Source organism: Oncorhynchus mykiss, chromosome 5 (assembly GCF_013265735.2).
Source record: "Oncorhynchus mykiss isolate Arlee chromosome 5, USDA_OmykA_1.1, whole genome shotgun sequence".
Taxonomy (NCBI): domain Eukaryota; kingdom Metazoa; phylum Chordata; class Actinopteri; order Salmoniformes; family Salmonidae; genus Oncorhynchus; species Oncorhynchus mykiss.
In genome coordinates, this window is record NC_048569.1 from 79,425,585 (window position 1) to 79,449,613 (window position 24,029).

Genomic DNA, 24,029 nt, shown 5'->3' on the forward strand with positions numbered 1-24,029 from the left:
ATAAGAGCAGCCCACATTTGTGTCTGTGTGTGTGCGTGTGTCTGTGTGCGTGCCTGTGTGTGCGTGTGTGAGAGATGCAGAGGAGGGAGAGTGTAAAGAATGCTACATCTCTTGTATCTTTAAGTCCATGTTTGTCCTGCTGTCTGACCTAAAACTGACACATCCTACGTTGGAATTCACTCACACAAAACATGTCTGGTGAAAGGGTGACTGCGTTTGTGAACACACACACACACACACACACACACACACACACACACACACACACACACACACACACACACACACACACACACACACACTTTAGAGAGTATCTCCCTGCAGAGGGACAGGTGTCACTGGCAGGGCTGTGTAAATGTTCATTAATCATACATACAGAGAGAGAGAGAGATGTGCTGAAAGCTACATGGTGCAAAAGCAAAGCGCTCACTGCCATCTTATCCTCTTCTCTTCTCCAATATTCAGAATCTACTGTGGAGGAACTAGGGCAGTGTGTGTGTGTGTGTGTGTGTGTGTGTGTGTGTGTGTGTGTGTGTGTGTGTGTGTGTGTGTGTGTGTGTGCATGCGTGCGTGCGTGTGTGTGTGTGTATGTTGTGTAGTGTAGAGTACAGTACAGATACCAGTTATAAACCACATGGTTATAACAGCAGTCAGTAATCCACACAGCTAGTGAAAAAATCAATGTGCGACAGTGATCACATCAATACAGAACCAGAGAGCAAGGCCAAATGATAAATATTACACAACTCACGGCCCAGTCGATATAGACTCCAGGAAATACACACTCTCTCATATAGGAAGGGACAGTAAACATAGAGGGGAGCTAAATGGAGGTGTAGGGTAGAGGGAAGGACTGCTGTTTCAATTAAAAAAGGCTCAGTAGAACTCCAATACAGATCATTTTATTTTTGTGCCCTTTCTCCTTTGTGTCTGTTTCTCTTCCCCAGTCTGTTCTTCCTCTCCTCCCCCTCCCTCTATCCCTCCAGTCTCTCTCACTCCCCCTTTCCCTCCCTTGTTTCCTCCCTCCTAGTTTCCTAGCTCCACCAGTGTGATATCAGTGAGTGTCTGCCTGTTGTTTCTCCATTATTTACTGCCGTTCTGGCTGTGAGTGATACACACACACACACACACACACACACGCACACACACACGCACACACGCACACACACACACGCACGCACACGCACACACACACGCACACACAGTCTTGTACAGTTCAAATTGTGGGGACAAATCCTATTTTTCCTAACCCCTAACCCTAACCCTAACCCAAAAACATAACTTTATTCCTAAACCTAACCCTAGTTCCTAAACCTGAAGCAAACCCTAGTTCCTAACCCTGACGCTTAACGTAATTCTAACCCTAACACTAATTCTAGCCTTAACCCTAAACCCCCTAGAAATAGCATTTGAACTCGTGGGGACTAACAACATTTTTGTTCATTCACCAATCTTGTGGGGACTTCTGGTCTCCACAAGAATGGTTAAACACACACACACACACACACACACACACACACACACACACAACAACAACAAGAGACACCCAGATACAGAGAGGGAATCAGTTATCCAGCCTAGTGGATTACATTATCATTAGATCAGAAGCAGAGGACCTGAGGCAGAGACAGAAGTTAAACGCTAAGCTAGTGAAACAGCACACTGACAAATGCTTAGGCATAGAAACAGCAGTGTGCTAAGCACTACAGCTACAGAAACAGCAGACTAGTAAGGAGTTTGACATAGAAGAAGCAGTGCACTAAGCACTCAAGAAACGACAACAAGATGGCAGCTCTGCTTCTTGCTCCTAAGGAACTATTTTGTTTTGTGTGTGTTATTTCTTACATTAATAGCCCAGAACATTTTTTGTGTGTTATTACATGAAGCTGGAAAGAACTTTTGGATATCAGAGTGACGGTAACTCACCAGCATTACGACCAAGAATACGACTTTCCTGAATCGGATCCTTTGTTTGTACCGCCCAGGGCAATTGAACTTATCGCCCAAGGCAATTTAACTTATCCCAGAGGCTGCTCCAAGACGCCGCCAGCGGAGAAGAGGTATTCAGAATGGACTTCTAGTCCGACTCAGGATGCGTGCAAACCATCCACCGCTTCCGAGTATATTACTCGCTAATGTTCAGTCTCTGGACAATAAAATAGACAAGCTCAGGGCGAGGATCTCCTTCAAGAGAGACATCAGGGACTGTAACATACTCTGTTTCACGGAATCATGGCTCTCTCGGGATATACTGTCCCCGTCCAGACAGCCAGCTGGGTTCTCAGTACATCACGCAGACAGAAATAAAGAACTCTCTTGTAACGAGTTTCGTCTTCATACGAAGGAGAGTCGGACCAAAATGCAGCGTGTGGTTTACGATCCATGTTTATAAATAATACGAAACACGAATCTCCAATACAATACTACAAAACAAAACGTAACGAAACCCTAACAGCCTATATAGTGTGAACACAGGGACACATAGGACAGGAACAATCACCCACAAACACACAGTGAAACCCAGGCTACCTAAATATGGTTCCCAATCAGAGACAATGACGAACACCTGCCTCTGACTGAGAACCATATCAGGCTGAACATAGAAATAGACAAACAAGACATGAAACATAGAATACCCACTCAGATCACACCCTGACCAATCAAAACATAGAAAATACAAAGTAAACTATGGTCAGGGCATGACAGTACCCCCCCCCCAAGGTGCGGACTCCGGCCGCAAAACCTGAACCTATAGGGGAGGGTCTGGGTGGGCATCTGTCCGCGGTGGCGGCTCTGGCGCTGGACGTGGACCCCACTCCATGACAGTTTTAATCCCCCTCCTAAACGTCCCTAAATAGGTTACCCACCACAATGATAACATGGGACAGAGGGACAGCTCGGGACAGAGGTAACTCGGGACAGATGGGTAGCTCAGCACTGAGAGGAAGCTCAGCACTGAGAAGAAGCTCAGCACTGAGAGGAAGCCCAGGCAGGTAGTAGAAACTACCAGAACCTGGCTGGCTGGCGGTTTCAGCAGATCCTGGTCGACTAGCAGATCTGGAAGAATCTGGTCGACTGGCGGATCTGGGAGAATCTGGTCGACTGGCGGATCTGGGAGAATCTGGTCGACTGGCGGATCTGGGAGAATCTGGTCGACTGGCGGATCTGGGAGAATCTGGTCGACTGGCGGATCTGGGAGAATCTGGTCGACTGGCGGATCTGGGAGAATCTGGTCGACTGGCAGATCTGGGAGAATCTGGACGACTGGCAGATCTGAGAGAGTCTGGACGACTGGCAGATCTGGAAGAGTCTGGTCGACTGGCAGATCTGGAAGAGTCTGGTCGACTGGCAGATCTGGAAGAGTCTGGTCGACTGGCAGATCTGGAAGAGTCTGGTCGACTGGCAGATCTGGAAGAGTCTGGTCGACTGGCAGATCTGGAAGAGTCTGGTCGACTGGCAGATCTGGAAGAGTCTGGTCGACTGGCAGATCTGGAAGAGTCTGGACGACTGGCAGATCTGGAAGAGTCTGGACGACTGGCAGATCTGGAAGAGTCTGGTCGACTGGCAGATCTGGAAGAGTCTGGTCGACTGGCAGATCTGGAAGAGTCTGGACGACGGGCAGATCTGGAAGAGTCTGGACGACTGGCAGATCTGGAAGAGACTGGTCGACACAGACTGGCTGCTCTGGCTGCTCCATGCTGACTGACAGCTCTGGCTGCTTCATGCTGGCAGACTGCTCTGGCTGCTCCATGCTGACTGGCAGCTCTGGCTGCTCCATGCTGACTGGCGGCCCTGGCTGCTCTGGCTGCTCCATGCTGACTGACAGCTCTGGCTGCTCTGGCTGCTCCATGCTGACTGGCGGCCCTGGCTGCTCTGGCTGCTCCATGCTGACTGGCGGCCCTGGCTGCTCCATGCTGACTGGCGGCCCTGGCTGCTCCCTGCTAACTGGCGGCCCTGGCTGCTCCCTGCTAACTGGCGGCCCTGGCTGCTCCTTACAAACTGGCAGCTCCGGCGGCTCCTTACAAACTGGCAGCTCTGGCGGCTCCTTGCAGACTGGCAGCTTTGGCAGCATCCTGCAGACTGGCAGCTCTGGCGGCTCCTTGCAGACTGGCAGCTCCTTGCAGACTGGCAGCTCTATGCATACTGGCAGCTCCTTGCTGACTGGCAGCTCTATACAAACTTGCAGCTCCATGCAGACTGGCAGCTCCATGCAGACTGGCAGCTCCGAACAGGCGGGAGACTCCGGCAACGCTGTAGAGGCGGAAAGCTCTGACAGCGCTAAACAGGCGGGAGACTCCAACAGCGCTGAAGAGGAGGAAGGCTCTGGCAGCGCTGAACAGGTGAGAGACTCCGACAGCGCTGGAGAGGAGGAAGGCTCCGACAGCGCTAAACAGGCGAGGCGCACTGTAGGCCTGATGCGTGGTGCTGGCACTGGTGGTACTGGGCCGAGGACACGCACAGGAAGCCTAGTGCGGGGAGCTGCTACCGGAGGGCTGGGGTGTGGAGGTGGCACAGGATGGGTTAGACCGTGAAGGCGTACTGGAGATCTTGAGAGCGGTGTTGGCACAGGACATGCAAGGCTAGGGAGGTACACAGGAGGCCTGGTGCGTGAGACTGGCACTGTCTTCACCAGCTGACTAGCACGCACCTCAGGACGAGTAGAGAGCACTGACCCAGGTGCCAATAAATCCCCGACACGCTCCTTCGGGCGAATATCATATTTAAAGCACCAACACAGCAACTCCCTCATTTCACTCTCCTCCAATTTCCCCATTAACTCCTTCACAGTCTCTGCTTCGCTTACCTCCAACACCGGTTCTGGTCTCCTCCTTGGCTCCTCACGATAAACAGGGGGAGTTGGCTCAGGTCTGCGACCTGGCGTAGCCATACTCCCTGTTAGCCCCCCCCCAAGAAATTTTTGAGGCTTACTCTCGGGCTTCCATCCGCTCCGTCGCGCTACTTCCTCATATTTGCGCCTCTCAGCTTTCGCCGCCTCCAGTTCTTCCTTGGGACGGCGATATTCTCCCGGTTGAGCCCATGGTCCACCATTATCTAATTCATACTCCCATGACGCTCTCTCCCACTGCGGCTGCTGCTGCTCCTGCTGCCTCTGTTCCTTCTTCGGCTGCACCTTGGTGCGGCTATACTCCCCTGGTTTAGCCCAGGGTCCTCTCCCGTCGAGGATTTCCTCCCATGTCCAGAAATCCTTACAACGTAACTCCTCTTTTTGCTGCTGCTGCTGCCTGTTGACACGCCGCTTGGTCCGTTGGTGGTGGGTGATTCTGTAACGGTTTTCTTTATGTGAAGGAGAGTCGGACCAAAATGCAGCGTGTGGTTTACGATCCATGTTTATAAATAATACGAAACACGAATCTCCAATACAATACTACAAAACAAAACGTAACGAAACCCTAACAGCCTATATAGTGTGAACACAGGGACACATAGGACAGGAACAATCACCCACAAACACACAGTGAAACCCAGGCTACCTAAATATGGTTCCCAATCAGAGACAATGACGAACACCTGCCTCTGACTGAGAACCATATCAGGCTGAACATAGAAATAGACAAACAAGACATGAAACATAGAATACCCACTCAGATCACACCCTGACCAATCAAAACATAGAAAATACAAAGTAAACTATGGTCAGGGCGTGACATCTCTGGAAAGAAGAAAGGCGTTGGTGTATGTTTCATGATTAACCACTCATGGTGTGATTGCGATAACATACAGAAACTCAAGTCCTTTTGTTCACCTAACCGATAAAACCTCACAATCAAATGCTGACCGTATTACCTCCCAAGATAATGATCTTCAGTTACAGTCACATCCGTGTATATTCATTCCCCCTCAAGCCAATACCAAGACGGACCTCAAGGAACTACACTGGACTTTATGTAAACTGAAAACCACATATCCAGTGGCAGCATTTATTGTAGCTGGGGATTTTAACAAAGCAAATCTGAGGAAAACACTACCGAAATTCAATCAACACATTTACAGTAGTACTCTGGAAAAACATTCAACCACTGCTTCTCCCCTTCTGAGATGCCTACAAGGCCCTCCCACGGCCTCCCGTTGGCAAATCAGATCACAACTCCATTTTGCCCCTCCATTCCTATAGGCAGAAACACAAACAGAAAGTACCCATGTTACGGTCTATTCAATGCTGGTCTGACCAATCGGAATCCATGCTTCAAGATTGTTTTAATCACGCAGACTGGGATATGTTGCGGGTAGCCTCTGAGAACAACATTGACGTATACACGGACACGGTGACTGACTTCATCAGGAAGTGTATAGGGGATGTTGTTCCCACTGTGACAATTAATACCTACCCAAACCAGAAATGGTAGATAGATGGCAGCATTCGCGCAAAACTGAAAGAGCGAACCACCACATTTAACCATTGGCAAGGTGACTGGCTACTGGTGACTGGTTCAATAGTGTATTTATTCCCTCCGTAAGGCAATCAAACAGGCACAGCCACAAAGTCATAAAATCAGATTTTACACCTAACCCTAACATAACCCTAACCACACTGCTAATCCTAATGCCTAACCCTAACCTTAAATTAAGACCAAATAGCAATTTTTACAATATAGACAATTTTGACTTTGCAGCTGGCCCATTGCTCAGTTTTCCTCAATGGCAAGATTCATGACAATAAACGTCAACCTGCGAGAATAAACTACATGGTAATAGCTTAACAGTGCTAAATAGACTAGGGCTGTGGAGATGCAATGCAGCGCAAAGTGCTACTGCTAGGCTACAGCTAACTGTGTGCTTAGCATGTAGAGACACACATATTTCCCACATTACAAACATACTAAGGGCAGTATAGGACCATAGACATCTAGAGCAGATAAATCTGTGTTTCAATCTCCTCTGATTTGTTTTGTTTGTTGCAAAAAATATTTCCATGGAACACATAGCTCAGGTATCTGTGGTAGCTACAGGTCAGGGACAGGGTAACCAGGTCTTAAACAAGGTTTGTTCAATGGATGAGTCATTATAGCAGCACAGCCAGCAGTCATAGTGTTTAGCTGCTCAGTGTTAAACGGCCTGAAGAGCTGCCTTTGATGTGCAGTAGAGCAGCTCTGCTCAGAATAGAGCACACAGAGACATTCACATTCACACACATGCAGTTGCACACACACACAGTTGCACACACACACACACAAACACACACACACACACACACACACACACACACACACACACACACACACACACACACACACACACACACACACACACACACACACACACACACACACACAATAGCAGACAAGCAACCACACTTGTAGGCTACAATTCAAAGTGTAAATAGACATACAACAAACGTATTTTAAAAAATATATATATTTTTCGAAAAATAAGTTTAGCCTCTCAAAGCGCTTCAAGATGACATAAGTGAGTGCTACAAGGCGATAGTAATTTAGTCCAGTTACCTTAGCTTTCTTGGGTACAGGAACAATGGTGACCATCTTGAAGCATGTGGGGACAGCAGACTGGGATAGGGAGAGATTGAATACGTCCGTAAGCACTCCAGCCAGCTTGTCTGAGCATGCTCTGAGGACGCGGCTAGGGATGCCGTCTGGGCCGGCAGCCTTGCGAGGGGTAACACGCTTAAATGTCTTACTTACGTCGGCCACATGCTAGATTACAGACACATAATTTATAGATCGGCAGGTAAGGGTGCTCTCGAGCAGCTAGATGTTCATTACCATTCGGCCATCAGATGTGCCACCAACGCTCCTTATACGACACATCAAGGCACTCTATACTATTCTGTAAACTGGCCATCTCTGTATACCCGTTGTATACATGTTATTTATAAAATCCTCTTAGGCCTCACTCCCCTTATCTGAGATACAGTTGAAGTTGGAAGTTTACATACACCTTAGCCAAATACCTTTAAACTCAGTATATCAAAAGTCCTGACATTTAATCAGAGTAAAAAATCCCCTGTCTTAGGTCAGTTAGGATCATCAATTTATTTTAAGAATGTGAAATGTCAGAATAATAGTAGAGAGAATGATTTATTGTAGCTTTTATTTCTTTCATCACATTCCCATTGGGTCAGAAGTTTACATACACTCAATTAGTATTTGGTAGCATTGCCTTTAAATTGTTTAACTTGGGTCAAACATTTTGGGTAGCCTTCCACAAGCTTCCCACAATAAGTTGGGTGAATTTTGGCCAATTCCTCCTGACAGAGCTGGTGTAACTGAGTCAGGTTTGAAGGCCTCCTTGCTCGCACACGCTTTTTCAGTTCTGCCCACACATTTTTTATAGGGTTGAGGTCAGGGCTTTGTGATGGCCACTCCAATACCTTGACTTCTCTGTCCTTAAGCCATTTTGCTACCACATTGGAAGTAGGTTTGGGGTCATTGTCCATTTGGAAAACCCATTTGCGACCAAGCTTTAACTTCCTAACTGATGTCCTGAGATGTTGCTTCAATATGTCCACATAATTGTCCCCCCTCATGACCAAACAGTTATATTTTTCCTTTCATCAGACCAGAGGACATTTCTCCAAAAAGTATGATCTTTTGGAGCAGTGGATGCTTTTGTATACGTTTCCTCCACCATCTTCACAAGGTCATTTGCTGTTGTTCTGGGATTGATTTGCACTTTTCATATCAAAGTATGTTCATCTCTAGGAGACTTCCTGAGCAGTATTTCTTTTCTTAACCTTTATTTAACTAGGCAATTCAGTTAAGAACAAATTCTTATTTTCAATGATGGCCTAGGAACAGTGTTCAGGGGCAGAATGACAGATTTGTACCTTGTCAGCTCGGGGATTTGAACTTGCAACCTTCCGGTTACTAGTCCAACGCTCTAACCACTAGGCTACCCTGACGGCTGCGTGGTCCCATGGTGTTTATACTTGTGTACTATTGTTGGTACAGATGAACGTGGTACCTTCAGGCATTTGGAAATTGCACCCAAGTTGCTCCCAAAGACTTGTGGAGGTCTACAATTTTTTTCTGAGGTCTTGACTGATTTCTTTTGATTTTCCCATGACGTCAAGCAAAGAGGCACTGAGATTGAAGGTAGGCCTTGAAATACATCCACAGGTACACCTCCAATTGACTCAAATGATATCAATTAGCCTATCAGAAGCTTCTAAAGCCATGACATAATTTTCTGGAATTTTACAAGCTGTTTAAAGGCACAGTCAACTTAGTGTATGTGAACTTCTGACCCACTGGAATTGTGACACAGTGAATTATAAGTGAAATAATCTGTCTGTAAACAATTGTTGGAAAAATGACTTGTGTTATGCACAAAGTAAATGTCCTAACATATTTGCCAAAACTATAGTTTGTTAACAAGAAATTTGTGGATTGGTTGAAAAACGGGTTTTAATGACTCCAACCTAAGTGTAAGTAAACTTCTGACTTAAACTATATCTACTGCAGCCCTCATCCTCCACATACAACACCTGTTCTGTCAGTCACATTCTGTTAAAGGTCCCCAAAGCACACACATCCCTGGGTCGCTGCTCTTTTCAGTTCGCTGCAGCTAGCGACTGGAACGAGCTGCAACAAACACTCAAACTGGACAGTTTTATCTCAATATCTTCATTCAAAGACTCAACCATGGACACTCGTACTGACAGTTGTGGCTTTTTTGTGTGATTGTTGTGTGAGTGTATTGTTGTTTCTACCTTCTTCCCCTTTGTGCTGTTGTCTGGGCCCAATAATGTTTGTGCCATGTTTTGTGCTGCTACCATGTTGTTTTGCTACCATGTTGTTGTTATGTTGTGTTGCCATGTCTTGCTGCCTTGCTATGTTGTTGTCTTAGGTCTCTCTTTATGTAGTGTTGTGTTGTCTCTCTTGTTGTGATGTGTGTTTTGTCCTCTATTGATATTGTATTAATTTGTATATTTAATTCCAGGCTCGTCCCCGCAGGAGACCTTTTGGTAGGCTGTCATTGTAAATAACTATTTGTTCTTAAGTGACCTGCCTAGTTAAATATATATATTTTTAAATATATCAATAATAATACAAAAACACAAATTAAAAACACACACACACACACACACACACACACACACACACACACACACACACACACATGCCTTTTGGGCCCATGCCACTCCAGTTTACACCAATTAAAAAGCCTGGAATGGTTTTATTTAACGCACATTAACAGATATTTCACGCGTCAGAGAGTGAGCATCTGCCAAGCATATACCAGGCACTGTACTGTGCTGCACCTGGTGCACACACACACATACACGCATGCACGCGCACACACGTCACACGCAAAGTTATTTATACCACTTAGCATGTGTGTGGGCGAGAGAAAGAGATAAAGAGGAAGAAAGAGAAAGAAAGAGAGAGGAAGAGAGCGAGATAAAGAGAGAGAAGAGTGAGAGATAGAGGACACAATCTGAAACAAAAAACTCACTTGCACACATCAGCCCTCTCTCCTGCAGGCGGAGTCAGGAGTTTGGCGAAGACAAAGAGAACTCACTCAGCCCCTCCCTCCTGGGCCGGAGTGGGTAGAGCAGCAGTGTGTGTGGTGTGTGTTCCAGGCAGGCTTGACCCAACAAAAATGTTTATATTGGGGAAAAAACCATGCAAACACATACACACACACACACGGACAGAGCCCTGCTTTGCGGGCAGCAGCAGGTGGGGTCTTAGTGAGGATTAGACTGAAGCTCAAGGCTGATTGTTTTTCTTTGTTTTATCCAGCCAACAGACAGAGCCGTTAGAGCCAGTCAGAAACCAGAGCTGCACGTCTTCTCCATTAGTTTGGCAGCAACTGACTATGGATCACCTCATTCGTCCCTGTCTTACTGTCTTATCTCTGGCTTCACTAATGAGGCACGGCAGAGCCAGAATGGCTGCTGCAGAATGTGTGAATGTGCATAGTGGTGGAAACTGCCATTTCACACGGTTCTCCATAGAGCCGTATGGCACAAAGGTTTCATATATAATAGTCAAAAAAGCTGCATTTATTGCAGATGGGGATTCTGCCGAGCGAGTTTCTTTGGGTGCATGTTGATCAGGATTAATCTGATACATTTAGTGCTGGGCAGCAACAAAAGCTTGCACATAACCTGTACTGGACAAAATGGTGTGTGTTTTTCAGAGGTTAATAATGACACCGAGTGTCGACAAAAGGAAATTAGGTCAGAAATAGGGAAGTAAGACTGGAAATAGATTTGTGTGTGTGTAGGTGTGTGTATGTGTGTGTTGAATGTGCATAACTGAGCTTGTGTGTGTGTGTGTGTGTGTGAGACAGAATGAATTACATTCTCTAAAGCATAATGAAGTTTGTAGACAGTCTGCACGGCAATTGTTTCCACGGTGAATCTACAGATGACCCTGCTTCTCAATTTGACCCTGCTTCTCAAAGCAGGAAAATAACCCTGCAGCAACAGGGAATGTGAATTATTATATGGATTGTAATTAATAGATATTTTTATAGGGGTTGATACATTTCATGTTAGGGAAAATCAGGTCTGACATTTTTATTAGGACATTTCAAACTTTGAAACCTTTGAAACCTTTTTAAACCTTTTAAACCTTGAATACACAAACATTTTCTGCGATAACAGAGTGATCAAATTAAGATTATACAACATGGTTGCCTACAAATATGCTATCTGTTCAAAAACAGCCTGTGCACTGTCCTCATCCACAAACACAGATTTAATTTTACATTTTAATAATCTGTCCCCAAACAGAGATTAAAAGACAACAACAAAAGAGATCCACAAACAGGATGAATTACTCTGTTAAATCTTAGTGAACAATTTCCTATTTCCTATCAAGCACCTCACATTCTGACCTCAGATATTGCAGTGTGTGTGTGTGTGTACATACGTGTGTGTGACTGTGTGTTTCAGCCAGGTGTCATGATGTTGGCTTGTGGGTAGGTTTATGACAGTCATAAATACCTCTTTCCCCCTTTTTCCCCTCTCTACCCTACTGATGTTACATTTGCAAAACCTTTGGTTAACATAGAGATTCTGGGAACATCAGTAGGTGGGGGTAAATTAACTATATTCTGGTACTCCGACCAATTGAACATATGCGGTGGTACTTAATGAACATGATGTTCGGTTGTCATCTGAGACATTCTCATCAATGATAAGATGACATAAACTCTACAGTGGAAAGTCTACACATCAGAGTTATCGGATTCACATGGAATTGTTGTTCAATTTAAATGTTTGAATATGAAATTATTCGTGATGGGATGAAATGTGATTTTAGCTTCTAAGATAGGGCTCTGCTCAATCAGTGGCCCGCACCTGTGAAGGGACATGGGCTATAAAACTTCAAACACGCCCTCCTCTCCCTTCCTACTGTATATAAGCCCTTGACGACAATATAACCTCCTGTTTTCCGAGGATGTGGGGACGACGGTCCGATGTCAGAATGGTTTAGTTAATAACTACAGAACGAAGCCAACATCAGCGTGAGCTTTGGTTGCGAATGGTATGAACTTTTAACTCTTATTCACTACAGAAGTGATACCTCCTAGCCGTTGAGTTAGCAACAGCCGCTGCAAACAAGGGTTAGGAAGGAACAGACAGAGTATCCCGTCTATCACACAACAATGTTACTACAACGTATTCAATTAACAACCAGAGACATTCTTCAAAGGACAAAGGACTCGGTTGGACAACACGGCCTTCCATCTACCACCAACCTACCAAAACGCAGCTCAGAGTAAATATTTATTGCATTTTCCTTTTCCTTTTCCAAATGGGCGGTAATTTAGAATGCATAAGATACTGTATTTACGATAGGACGTTTTCCTTTGTGACGTAATTTGTAATCAAGTTATGATTTAATTATGTGTATGTGTAATTCTGTGTGATTAGTTTGGTATTTAGTAAATAAATAATTAAACCCAATTTTGCATTGCTGATTCAACTTGTTAGCCAGGGTTCGTGCAGATAACCAAGAATTTACAACTTTCAGATGAGACTGAATTAAGATGACGATTAATTTTGACTGCTATTGATGTAAAATATTACTAGGTCTTTAAGAGTTTATTCGGAAGATAACAGCTCTATAAACATTATTTCGTGGTGCCCCGACTGTCTAGTTAATTACAGTTACATGATTAGCTCCATCAGGTAATATTAATTACAGAGAAATTATTTTAAGGAATAGCATGTCATATCACTTAATCCGGCATAGCCAAAGACACTAAACAGGTATTGATCATTGTAATCACTTATAGATCCTGTATATAAATGAATGATGGGTTTGTATAACAGCTATTTAATGTGTGTGTGTGTGTGTGTGTGTGTGTGTGTGTGTGTGTGTGTGTGTGTGTGTGTGTGTGTGTGTGTGCGCGTGTGTGTGTGCACGTGTGTGTGTGCGCGTGTTTATGTACATGTGTGTGTACTTGTGTGTGTGTGACAGCTGGGGGTCAGTGGATGACAGATGAGAGAGCGTGAGCTCAGTGTCTCTAAGGACAAAGAGGACAGTCAACTTCCCCTCCCTCCCTCCCACCCTCCCTCCCTCCCTCCCTCCCTCCCTCCCTCCCTCCCTCCAGTCAGAATGACTTACACAGCCCAAGTCACTATTCCCTGCCTCATAAACTCCACATTAACAAAACATGTCCAATTCAACTCCCACATACTACACTCTAAATGCTCCAACAACTTCCACTCAGAAAACTAGCTACAGTAGCAAAGCCATCACCAACTTAGTTCATGTGTTTGTTGTTAAAAAGACCTCAGTCAGTCATCGCTGTCCCCTGCCACGGCCTGTGCCAAGAACACATAGACAGCATCCCAAATGGCACCCTCTTCACTATTTAGTGCATTGATTTTAGCCAGGGACTGAGAGGAGCTGGTTGCTTAGTGCTGTTTTGAAATGTGATGCCTTTCTCTGGTCCAGGGGGTGGGGCTGGGCATTTAGGGGGACGGGCCATGGCTCCATCATTCACTACCAGCTCCTCTGACACCACAGCACCATGGAAACCATGTCAAATCAATTGGCCACGCCCTGAAAAGCCAATATGGTGACGATAAACATGCCGTTAGGGAGTAGTGACCCATCACACATGCACGTCCACACACACACCGAGCGCCTCGACCTGAGCTACTGTTGAATGTTTTAGATAATGATTCATTGGGAAGGGCTTGTAAGCAAGCATTCCATGGTAAAGTCTACACCTGCCGCATGTGGCAAATAACCTGTAGTATCCACCCAGCAGCATTACCATGTGAAGAAGCTGAAGAGGAGTCCTGATAAATACATACACCCACATCACAGTCAATAGAATAGAATAGCAGAGGATCCACTCAACAGCTAGCCTCTTCCAGTCTATGCACTATTAATGGTAGGGCCATTATCACTGTTCAAGGCCTAGCCATTTAAACATACATACTGCGGATCCATTTACATATTTTTTTTTTACCTTTATTTTACTAGGCAAGTCAGTTAAGAACAAATTCTTATTTTCAATGACGGCCTAGGAACAGTGGGTTAACTGCCTGTTCAGGGGCAGAACGACAGATTTGTACCTTGTCAGCTCGGGGATTAGAACTTGCAACCTTCCGGTTACTAGTCCAACGCTCTAACGCTCTAACCACTAGGCTACCCTGCCACCCCTGTATCATAACATCCATCCAACAACCATTTGTGTGTGTGTGTGTGTGTGTGTGTGTGTGTGTGTGTGTGTGTGTGTGTGTGTGTGTGTGTGTGTGTGTGTGTGTGTGTGTGTGTGTGTGTGTGTGTGTGTGTGTGTGTGTGTGTGTGTGTGTGTGTGTGTGTGTGTGTGTGTGTGTGTGAGTGAGTGTGAGTGTCTTGACACAGGCAAACATATCAGACAATGTGGGACATTGTCTGTATCCCAAATGGCACCCTATGCCATATGGGACTCATCCATACATTAAATCAGTGTGGATTATAGTGGGTTTATGGAAGAGCAGCCAAACAATAAAGAAACACTAGGCATGTGGATATCAGGCATGTTGTTGTGACTAATGCAGTTTTGACCTTTTCATGTGTGAGTTCCAAATATCTCGAATGGTCGCCCCCAGCATGAGTTTTCTAATGCGCATGATGTCAAAATGCACTCATGGGGCCTCCTGAGTGGTGCAGCGGTCTAAGGCACTGCATCACAGTGCTTGAGGCGTCACTACAGACCCAGGTTCGGTCCCAGACTGTGTCACAACCGGCCATGACCGGGAGTCCCATAGGGCGGTAGCACGCGCTCCAGCAGGTAGAGTTCACTGGTCATCCCCAAAGTCAACACCTCCTTTGCACGCCTTTCCTTCCAGTTCTCTGCTGCCAATGACTGGAACAAATTGCAAAAATCACTGAAGCTGGAGATATCTCTCTCTCTAACTTTAAGCATCAGCTGTCAGAGCAGCTTACCGATCATTGTACCTGTACACGATCATTGGACCTGTACAAATAGCACATCCAACTACCTCGTCCCCATATTGTTATTCATCTTTTTCCTCTTTTGCACCCCAGTATCTCTACTTGCACATCATCATCTGCATATCTATCATTCCAGTGTTAATGCTAAATTGTAATTATTTTGCCTCTATGGCCTATTTATTGGCTTACCTCCCTAATCTTCTACATTTGCACACACTGTACATAGATTTTTCTATTGTGTTACTGACTGTACGTTTGTTTATGTGTAACTCTGTGTTGTTGTTTTTGTCAAATTGCTTTGCTTTATCTTGGCCAGGTAGCAGTTGTAAATGAGAACTTGTTCTCAACTGGCCTACCTGGTTCAATTAAGGAAATAAAATAAAATAAAAAATTGGCCCAGCGTTGTCCGGGTTAGGTTTGGCTGATCGCGCTCTAGCGACTTCTTGTGGCGGGCTTGGCACATGCAGGCTGACTTCGGTCGTGAGTTGAACGTTGTTTCTTCCGACACATTGGTGTGGCTGGTTAAGCGGGAGGGTGTTAAGAAGCGCGGCTTGGCGAGTCATGTTTAAGAGGACGCATTACTCGACCTTAGCCTCTCACGACCCCGTTGGGGAGTTGCAGCGATGAGACAAGATCGCAATTGGATATCACAAAATTTGGGAGAAAAAGGGGGTGAAATACAAAAATAAAAAAGAATGCACTCCCTGTTCCAAAATGTGATTGTTACGCAACAGGACAGTTAACCCACGATGCCCTCAAACCGAGGCACGCTGCCTGCAAATTATCTATAGGCTGTTACAACCTGTCCATTTCAAATCATTTTCCAGTAAATTGTGTTTTCTAACAATAGTTTGAATTGAGGTGTGTTCTGCCTCCACACTAATTCACATTTCACTGTTGACGACAATTTACATTTGAGCCATTACTGAGCCGGACAAAATTCTCTCTTCAATGAGAGCCCAGTGTTTCCCCAGATTAAGTATGCAGACATTTGCACATTCTCCAGTCAGTACAGAACTTCAGAACTTGCATGAACTTTTCCCCCCATGGCACATTTTCCAGCTGGCACCTGCATTGCCTTCATTGTTGTTTTCCTTACATGTTTGTTGACATCATACAATGCATTCCAGTTGTCACGTAAATGTCTGTCAGACCAAAGATGTTATAACAAAATGAGGTGAAGGGATGGTTAACTTGTCTTTCATGTAAACTTCCGGATGGAAGTGAATGATGGTAGACAACACACCCCCTTCAACATGCATACTGCAAACAGACCCAACTCATCTTATAAACTCTTATCTTTAGTTGACACGAAAAAACAAACATGGCGGCAGGCACAAAACTACCCGTCGTCAGATTACTTCCGATTTTTAGAAAGTATTTTTCTCAACTATTTCGATCAGTGGTGAGATCACCTGTGAAGTGATGAATTGTTAGTAGTAATTGCTATTAGCTAATTCATATTATGGTTTCTGCTCTCACTGCTCTCATTGAGGACAAAGTTGTAAAGACTGTGTTTGTGCAAAATGTTTCTGTAAAAAATACAGTGTGGCCAGTTCAAGCGCTGACTGCTGCGTCAATCGAAACTGAATGCTCTAAAAAAGCATTCTAATCTGTTACGCTCGTCGGTTGAATGAGGAGACCAAGGTGCAGCGTGGTAGGCGAACATCTTACTTTTATTCAAATGAACACCGAAAACCAACAAAATACAAAACGAACGTAAAGTTCGGCAGGCTACACAGCAACTATACAAAATCAAGATCCCACCAACTAAGGTGGGAAAAAGACTGCCTAAGTATGATCCCCAACGATAGACAGCTGCCTCTGATTGGGAACCATACCAGGCCAAACAAAGAAATAGAAAAACTAGATTGCCCACCCTAGTCACACCCTGACCTACCCAAAATAGAGAATTAAAAGGATCTCTAAGGTCAGGGCGTGACATAATCACACCGGTTTGAGTGTACACTGCTGGGACCACTGTAGAATGATCACACCTGTGTGTTCATATGTGTCAAAGGGTTAACTAAACACATCAAGGATGTTTTTCTACATGGATCACTACTGTACTTAACTAAGATGAACTATGTTTTGACACACAATGGTATAGAGGGAGGCAGAGCACGCATACACAACCAGATACATCCACCATATCACATAAACAACAATTATTTTTGCATAATGCTGCAAAACAGGAGCACATGAGACATGAGGAGCTGATAGACAGGCTAGATAATACACAAAGAATATCTGTCATACCGTCATTGTAAATACGAATTTGTTAAATAAAGGTGAAATGAATCCTACATCTCATAACCTGTAGTTTTCCTGTAAGATGTAATTATCACCTTCTGCACTCTGATAACACCCGGACAGAGTACTGCACTCCTCTGCTTCACAAACACACGCACACACACACGGACGCCCACACACAAACACGTGTACACACTCACACACACAAGTACACGCACGCACACAATCTGCTCTGCTCCTCTCTGTTATGTGTGCCACAGGGAGGGTGTCTGAAAGCAGAGAGAGGAGAGCCGGCCAGCCGGCTGGCTGACGTGTTGTTAGTGATGAACTCATCTCTGTTAATGAAGCTATTCACAGGTCCTCTATACAGCAGCACCGAGCTTCTGCGTCCCCAATGGCACCTACTTCTCTATATTGTACATTACTTTTGACTAGAGCCTATAGGGATCTGTTCAAAAGCAGTGCACTATATAGAGAATAGGGTGCAGTTTGGGATGCGGAGCTAAGCCTTTATCCTATTAACAGCCCAGGCCAAGGCCAAGGCATTCAGCCACATGCTAAGTAAAGCATGATAACTGGGTTTCATGCAGAGTTACCACACAAAGGCCATCTCAATGCATCTGAAGACAGCAAACTGACAATGATAAGGGATGCTGTGTGTGTGTGTGTTTGTGTGTATGTGTGAGTGTGTGTGTGTATGAGTATGTAGTGGACATTCACCAGCAGCAGCATATGGTAGCCTGTCTCTCTGTGTCTCATTATATAAAATGGCTGTGATTTATAACACCGTAGTGTATTTTACTGAGTCTAAGGTTATTTTATGAGTTAAGGTGGCCTGGTTTATGGGTGGTGTGAGGTTGTTTTATGCTTCATGGTTAGGTATATGTTTCATACTGTGTTTGAGGATGTTTTATGCTTCATGGTTAGGTATATGTTTCATACTGTGTTTGAGGATGTTTTATGCTTCATGGTTAGGCATATGTTTCATACTGTGTTTGAGGTTGTTTTATGCTTCATGGTTAGGTATATGTTTCATATGATGTTTGAGGTTGTTTTATGCTTCATGGTTAGGTATATGTTTCATACGGTGTTTGAGGTTGTTTTATGCTTCATAATTAGGCCTATGTTTCATACGATGTTTGAGGTTGTTTTATGCTTCATGGTTAGGTATATGTTTCATACTGTGTTTGAGGATGTTTTATGCTTCATAATTAGGCCTATGTTTCATACTGTGTTTGAGGTTGTTTTATGCTTCATGGTTAGGCATATGTTTCATACTGTGTTTGAGGTTGTTTTATGCTTCATGGTTAGGTCTATGTTTCATACGATGTTTGAGGTTGTTTTATGCTTCATAATTAGGCCTATGTTTCATACTGTGTTTGAGGTTGTTTTATGCTTCATAATTAGGCCTATGTTTCATACTGTGTTTGAGGTTGTTTTATGCTTCATAATTAGGCCTATGTTTCATACGGTGTTTGAGGTTGTTTTATGCTTCATGGTTAGGTATATGTTTCATATGATGTTTGAGGTTGTTTTATGCTTCATGGTTAGGCATATGTTTCATACGATGTTTGAGGTTGTTTTATGCTTCATGGTTAGGCCTATGTTTCATACGATGTTTGAGGTTGTTTTATGCTTCATAATTAGGCCTATGTTTCATACGATGTTTGAGGTTGTTTTATGCTTCATGGTTAGGCATATGTTTCATACGATGTTTGAGGTTGTTTTATGCTTCATGGTTAGGCCTATGTTTCATACGATGTTTGAGGTTGTTTTATGCTTCATGGTTAGGCCTATGTTTCATACGATGTTTGAGGTTGTTTTATGCTTCATGGTTAGGCCTATGTTTCATACGATGTTTGAGGTTGTTTTATGCTTCATGGTTAGGCCTATGTTTCATACGATGTTTGAGGTTATTTTATGCTTCATGGTTAGGCCTATGTTTCATACGATGTTTGAGGTTGTTTTATGCTTCATGGTTAGGCCTATGTTTCATACGATGTTTGAGGTTGTTTTATGCTTCATGGTTAGGCCTATGTTTCATACGATGTTTGAGGTTGTTTTATGCTTCATGGTTAGGCCTATGTTTCATACGATGTTTGAGGTTGTTTTATGCTTCATGGTTAGGTATATGTTTCATACGGTGTTTGAGGTTGTTTTATGCTTCATAATTAGGCCTATGTTTCATACGATGTTTGAGGTTATTTTATGCTTCATGGTTAGGCCTATGTTTCATACGATGTTTGAGGTTGTTTTATGCTTCATGGTTAGGTATATGTTTCATACGATGTTTGAGGTTGTTTTATGCTTCATAATTAGGCCTATGTTTCATACGATGTTTGAGGTTATTTTATGCTTCATGGTTAGGCCTATGTTTCATACGATGTTTGAGGTTGTTTTATGCTTCATGGTTAGGTATATGTTTCATACGATGTTTGAGGTTGTTTTATGCTTCATAATTAGGCCTATGTTTCATACGATGTTTGAGGTTATTTTATGCTTCATGGTTAGGCCTATGTTTCATACGATGTTTGAGGTTGTTTTATGCTTCATGGTTAGGTATATGTTTCATACGATGTTTGAGGTTGTTTTATGCTTCATGGTTAGGCCTATGTTTCATACGATGTTTGAGGTTGTTTTATGCTTCATGGTTAGGCCTATGTTTCATACGATGTTTGAGGTTGTTTTATGCTTCATAATTAGGCCTATGTTTCATACGATGTTTGAGGTTGCTTTATGCTTCATAATTAGGCCTATGTTTCATACGATGTTTGAGGTTGTTTTATGCTTCATAATTAGGCCTATGTTTCATATGGTGTTTGAGGTTGTTTTATGCTTCATAATTAGGCCTATGTTTCATACGATGTTTGAGGTTGTTTTATGCTTCATGGTTAGGCATATGTTTCATACGATGTTTGAGGTTGTTTTATGCTTCATGGTTAGGCATATGTTTCATACGATGTTTGAGGTTGTTTTATGCTTCATGGTTAGGCCTATGTTTCATACGATGTTTGAGGTTGTTTTATGCTTCATGGTTAGGCCTATGTTTCATATGGTGTTTGAGGTTGTTTTATGCTTCATGGTTAGGTATATGTTTCATACGATGTTTGAGGTTGTTTTATGCTTCATAATTAGGCCTATGTTTCATTGGGCTCCCAAGTGGCGCAGCGATAAAGGCACTGCATCTCAGAGTTAGAGGCATCACTACAGACCCTGGTTCGATCCTGTGCTGTATCACAACCTGCTGTAATCAGGAGTCCCAAAGGGCGGCACAAAATTGTTTGGGTTAGGGGAGGGTTTGGCCGGGGTAGGCCGTCATTGTTAAAATAAGAATTTGTTCTTAACTAACTTGCCTAGTAAAATATAGGTAAAAATATCCACGTTTGAGGTTGTTTTATGCATCATGGTTAGGCCTGTTTCATATAGTGTTTTATGGCCTGGTAAAGGTATGTCATGTCCCTGGCTAGTGGGTAATTCTAAACAGAGCATGTTGGGGAGGGGTAGGGGGATAGGGGGTAGGGGTTTTGAGGGCTAATTCTAAACAGAGACGGTTGGGAAAGGGGTAAACAGTGTAGGTCGGAAAGAGGTTAGGGACTTGAGGAAGGGGGTAGGACTTTTGAGGGGTCATTCCAAACAGAGCAGTTTGGATAGTGGAACAGGGGTTAAGGGGCTTTGGGAGGGGTTAGGGGTTTGAGTGGTAATTTGGCGGATCTAAACACCAGTCCAGCTGTCAAGCTTGGGGAGCAGACCAAACAGATCAAACATACACAGACACGAGACATACAGACAGAGCTAATCCTTATAGGACAGCTGTCATAGTACAGACCTCCCCCTGATACTGGCACGGACACACACGCAACAACACACAAAGAGACACACACAAACACACAAACATTCCTGACCCTGAAAACGACAATAGGTTATGCCAGATGGGTGGTATAACCTACACACAGACTCAAAAGCATATACACACACAGAAAGTGGTTTGTCAGGCTGATGGGTTGGATTATCACTGACATGGATATAGGTTGTCTAAAAGGTGCCCCCCTAACCCATACTCTTACCCTAACCCTAACCTTAACCCAAAAACCTAACCTTAACCCTAACCCTAGCTCCTAACCCTAAAACTAACCCTAGATCCTAACCCTAATTCTAACCTTAACCCTAAACCCCCTAGAAATAACATTTGACCTTGTGGTGACCAGTTGGTAACATTTACTATTCCTCACAAGAATAGTTAAACACGTCTCCACACACACACGCGCCCACACACACACGTCCAAACACACACGTCCCCACACACACATGTCCCCACACACATGTTCCCACACACACACACACACACACACACACTATAGCACCCAGCAGCCAAAAACAGCAGGATGAGAGTAGAGAGGGGTAATGTCATGAATAGAGAGGGGTAATGTCATGAACAGAGAGGGGTAATGTCATGAACAGAGAGGAGTAATGTCATGAACAGAGAGGGGTAATGTCATGAACAGTTAGGGGTAATGTCATGAACAGAGAGGGGTAATGTCATGAACAGAGAGGGGTAATGTCATTACAGAGCCCTGTGCTGTACTTTCAATGCCACCCACCCCTGAACCCAACACAGAGTCTGTCAGTGACTGTGCTTGTCTGAGGGCCTAGAGAGGCTGTCACTACAGATTAAACCAGAAACTCTCTGTGCCTCTAACAATATAATCTCTCCCTATCTCCTACCCCTGCCATCTCACACTCCCTCCCTCTCCCCTTCTTCTCTCCATTCCCTCTCTCTGACAACCTTAACTCAATCTGATTTGCGTGTGCCTGCATTAATTAGCAGGAGAGTCTAGTGAGCGTGCGCACGCGTGTGTGTGTGTGTGTACGTGTGTGTGTGTGTGTGTGTGTGTGTGTGTGTGTGTGTGTGTTGGACCAGTGGGAGCAGTGATGAGGTCGTGACATGGTTGTGTGTGTACATGTTTATGTGTGTGTGCGTGTGTATATGTGTATGAATGTGTGTGTGATGATGATGATGTGGATGGAGGTCTAATAGACCTTGACAGGCCTAAACGCCACTGACATGCCCAACTGATTACATTTCCTCTCCATTAACTTAAGATACAGCCTGCCTCCCGAATGGCACCCTATTCCTTATTTATTGCATTACTTTTGACTAAAAACTAGTGCATTATATAGGGAATAGGGTGCCATTTGGGATGCAACCACACCAGGATTTCTGTTCTGAAAATGTGGCCCTGGACATTTGACTAGCTGCATTTTAATTTACCGGACATTTGCGAAATTTACCGTGCCCTGAGGCCTATGCATTGGGTGCGTAACCTAATTAGGGCGTACACCCACGGTGCACAGAAGGAAATAAATCACATTTCGATTATGGTAATCAATTTTAACAGAACATGCAAGTCGAGCATGCAATGACGTGTGTTGTTCTTACCGTGCACATCTTACCGTGCAAGATGTTAGAATAAATGTCCACATTTACTTTTCCTCACAAACAAGATGAGTAACAAACAGCTAAATCAGTAGCTTATGCATTGGCGGCTCCTGAGTTTCAGGTTTGGGGAAGCTAATTTTCACCATAAAAAGGCACCTTAGAGCCTCCTGGGTGGTGAAGTGGTCTAAGGCACTGCATCGCAGTGCTAGCTGTGCCACCAGAGACTCTGGGTTCAAGCCCAGGCTTACTGTTGTTCGCTAAATTAAGTTGAGAATTGTATAGCTCAAAGACAGATTTGAGACTTGTCATTGTCTTCTCTTTACAGCAATAGCTATTTGCTTTCCAAACTATGTTTTCCTGCAATTTAATTTAGAAATATTGCGATATTTCTGGCTGGGCCTCTTTTCACTGACTGTAACAGCTCAACAATCATCTATTTTGTATTTTTCGTGCACGCTGCCCGAATTGTTTCTGGTGCCTTTCCTTCAGACTGTAGGCAATGTGATTTCAAACAATACACAAATAGTTTTTAAGGCTAGGGGAAGCTAATGATCCTCTGTGACCAAATCAAGCTTTACTAGCCTATTTTGAATATTTGTCTTTATTTATGTCAGCTAATTAGGCTATATAATTCACTTAGGGAAATCCTCCCCTAGTTTTATGGATGTGCCGCCTAAGAGCCTACAGTATGTCAATTTATTATCCCCCATAGTAAAAAAAGTATACCTATTCTATTGTTCAGCTTGTTGACAACCACTAGGCCTAGGCTACATTAAAATACAGTTAAAAAGCAAAGAGTCTGATGCAACAGATCAGAACGTTTAGCTTAAAATGTTGAGAAACTATTATTTCTTAAAATTATTAGCACAGCAATGCGCACAAGACTGCAGCTGCACTCAATCATAATATAGTGGCATATCCATTTGTATCTGTCAATCCACTACACT

At 44.0% G+C, this 24,029-nt stretch overlaps 1 protein-coding gene across 2 annotated transcripts in view; it reads right to left on the reverse strand.

Moving 5' to 3' along the window:
* cdh2 (cadherin 2, type 1, N-cadherin (neuronal)) overlaps positions 1 to 24,029 on the reverse strand; it is a 73,968-nt gene that overhangs the window by 40,045 nt on the left and 9,894 nt on the right. The window lies entirely within an intron of this gene.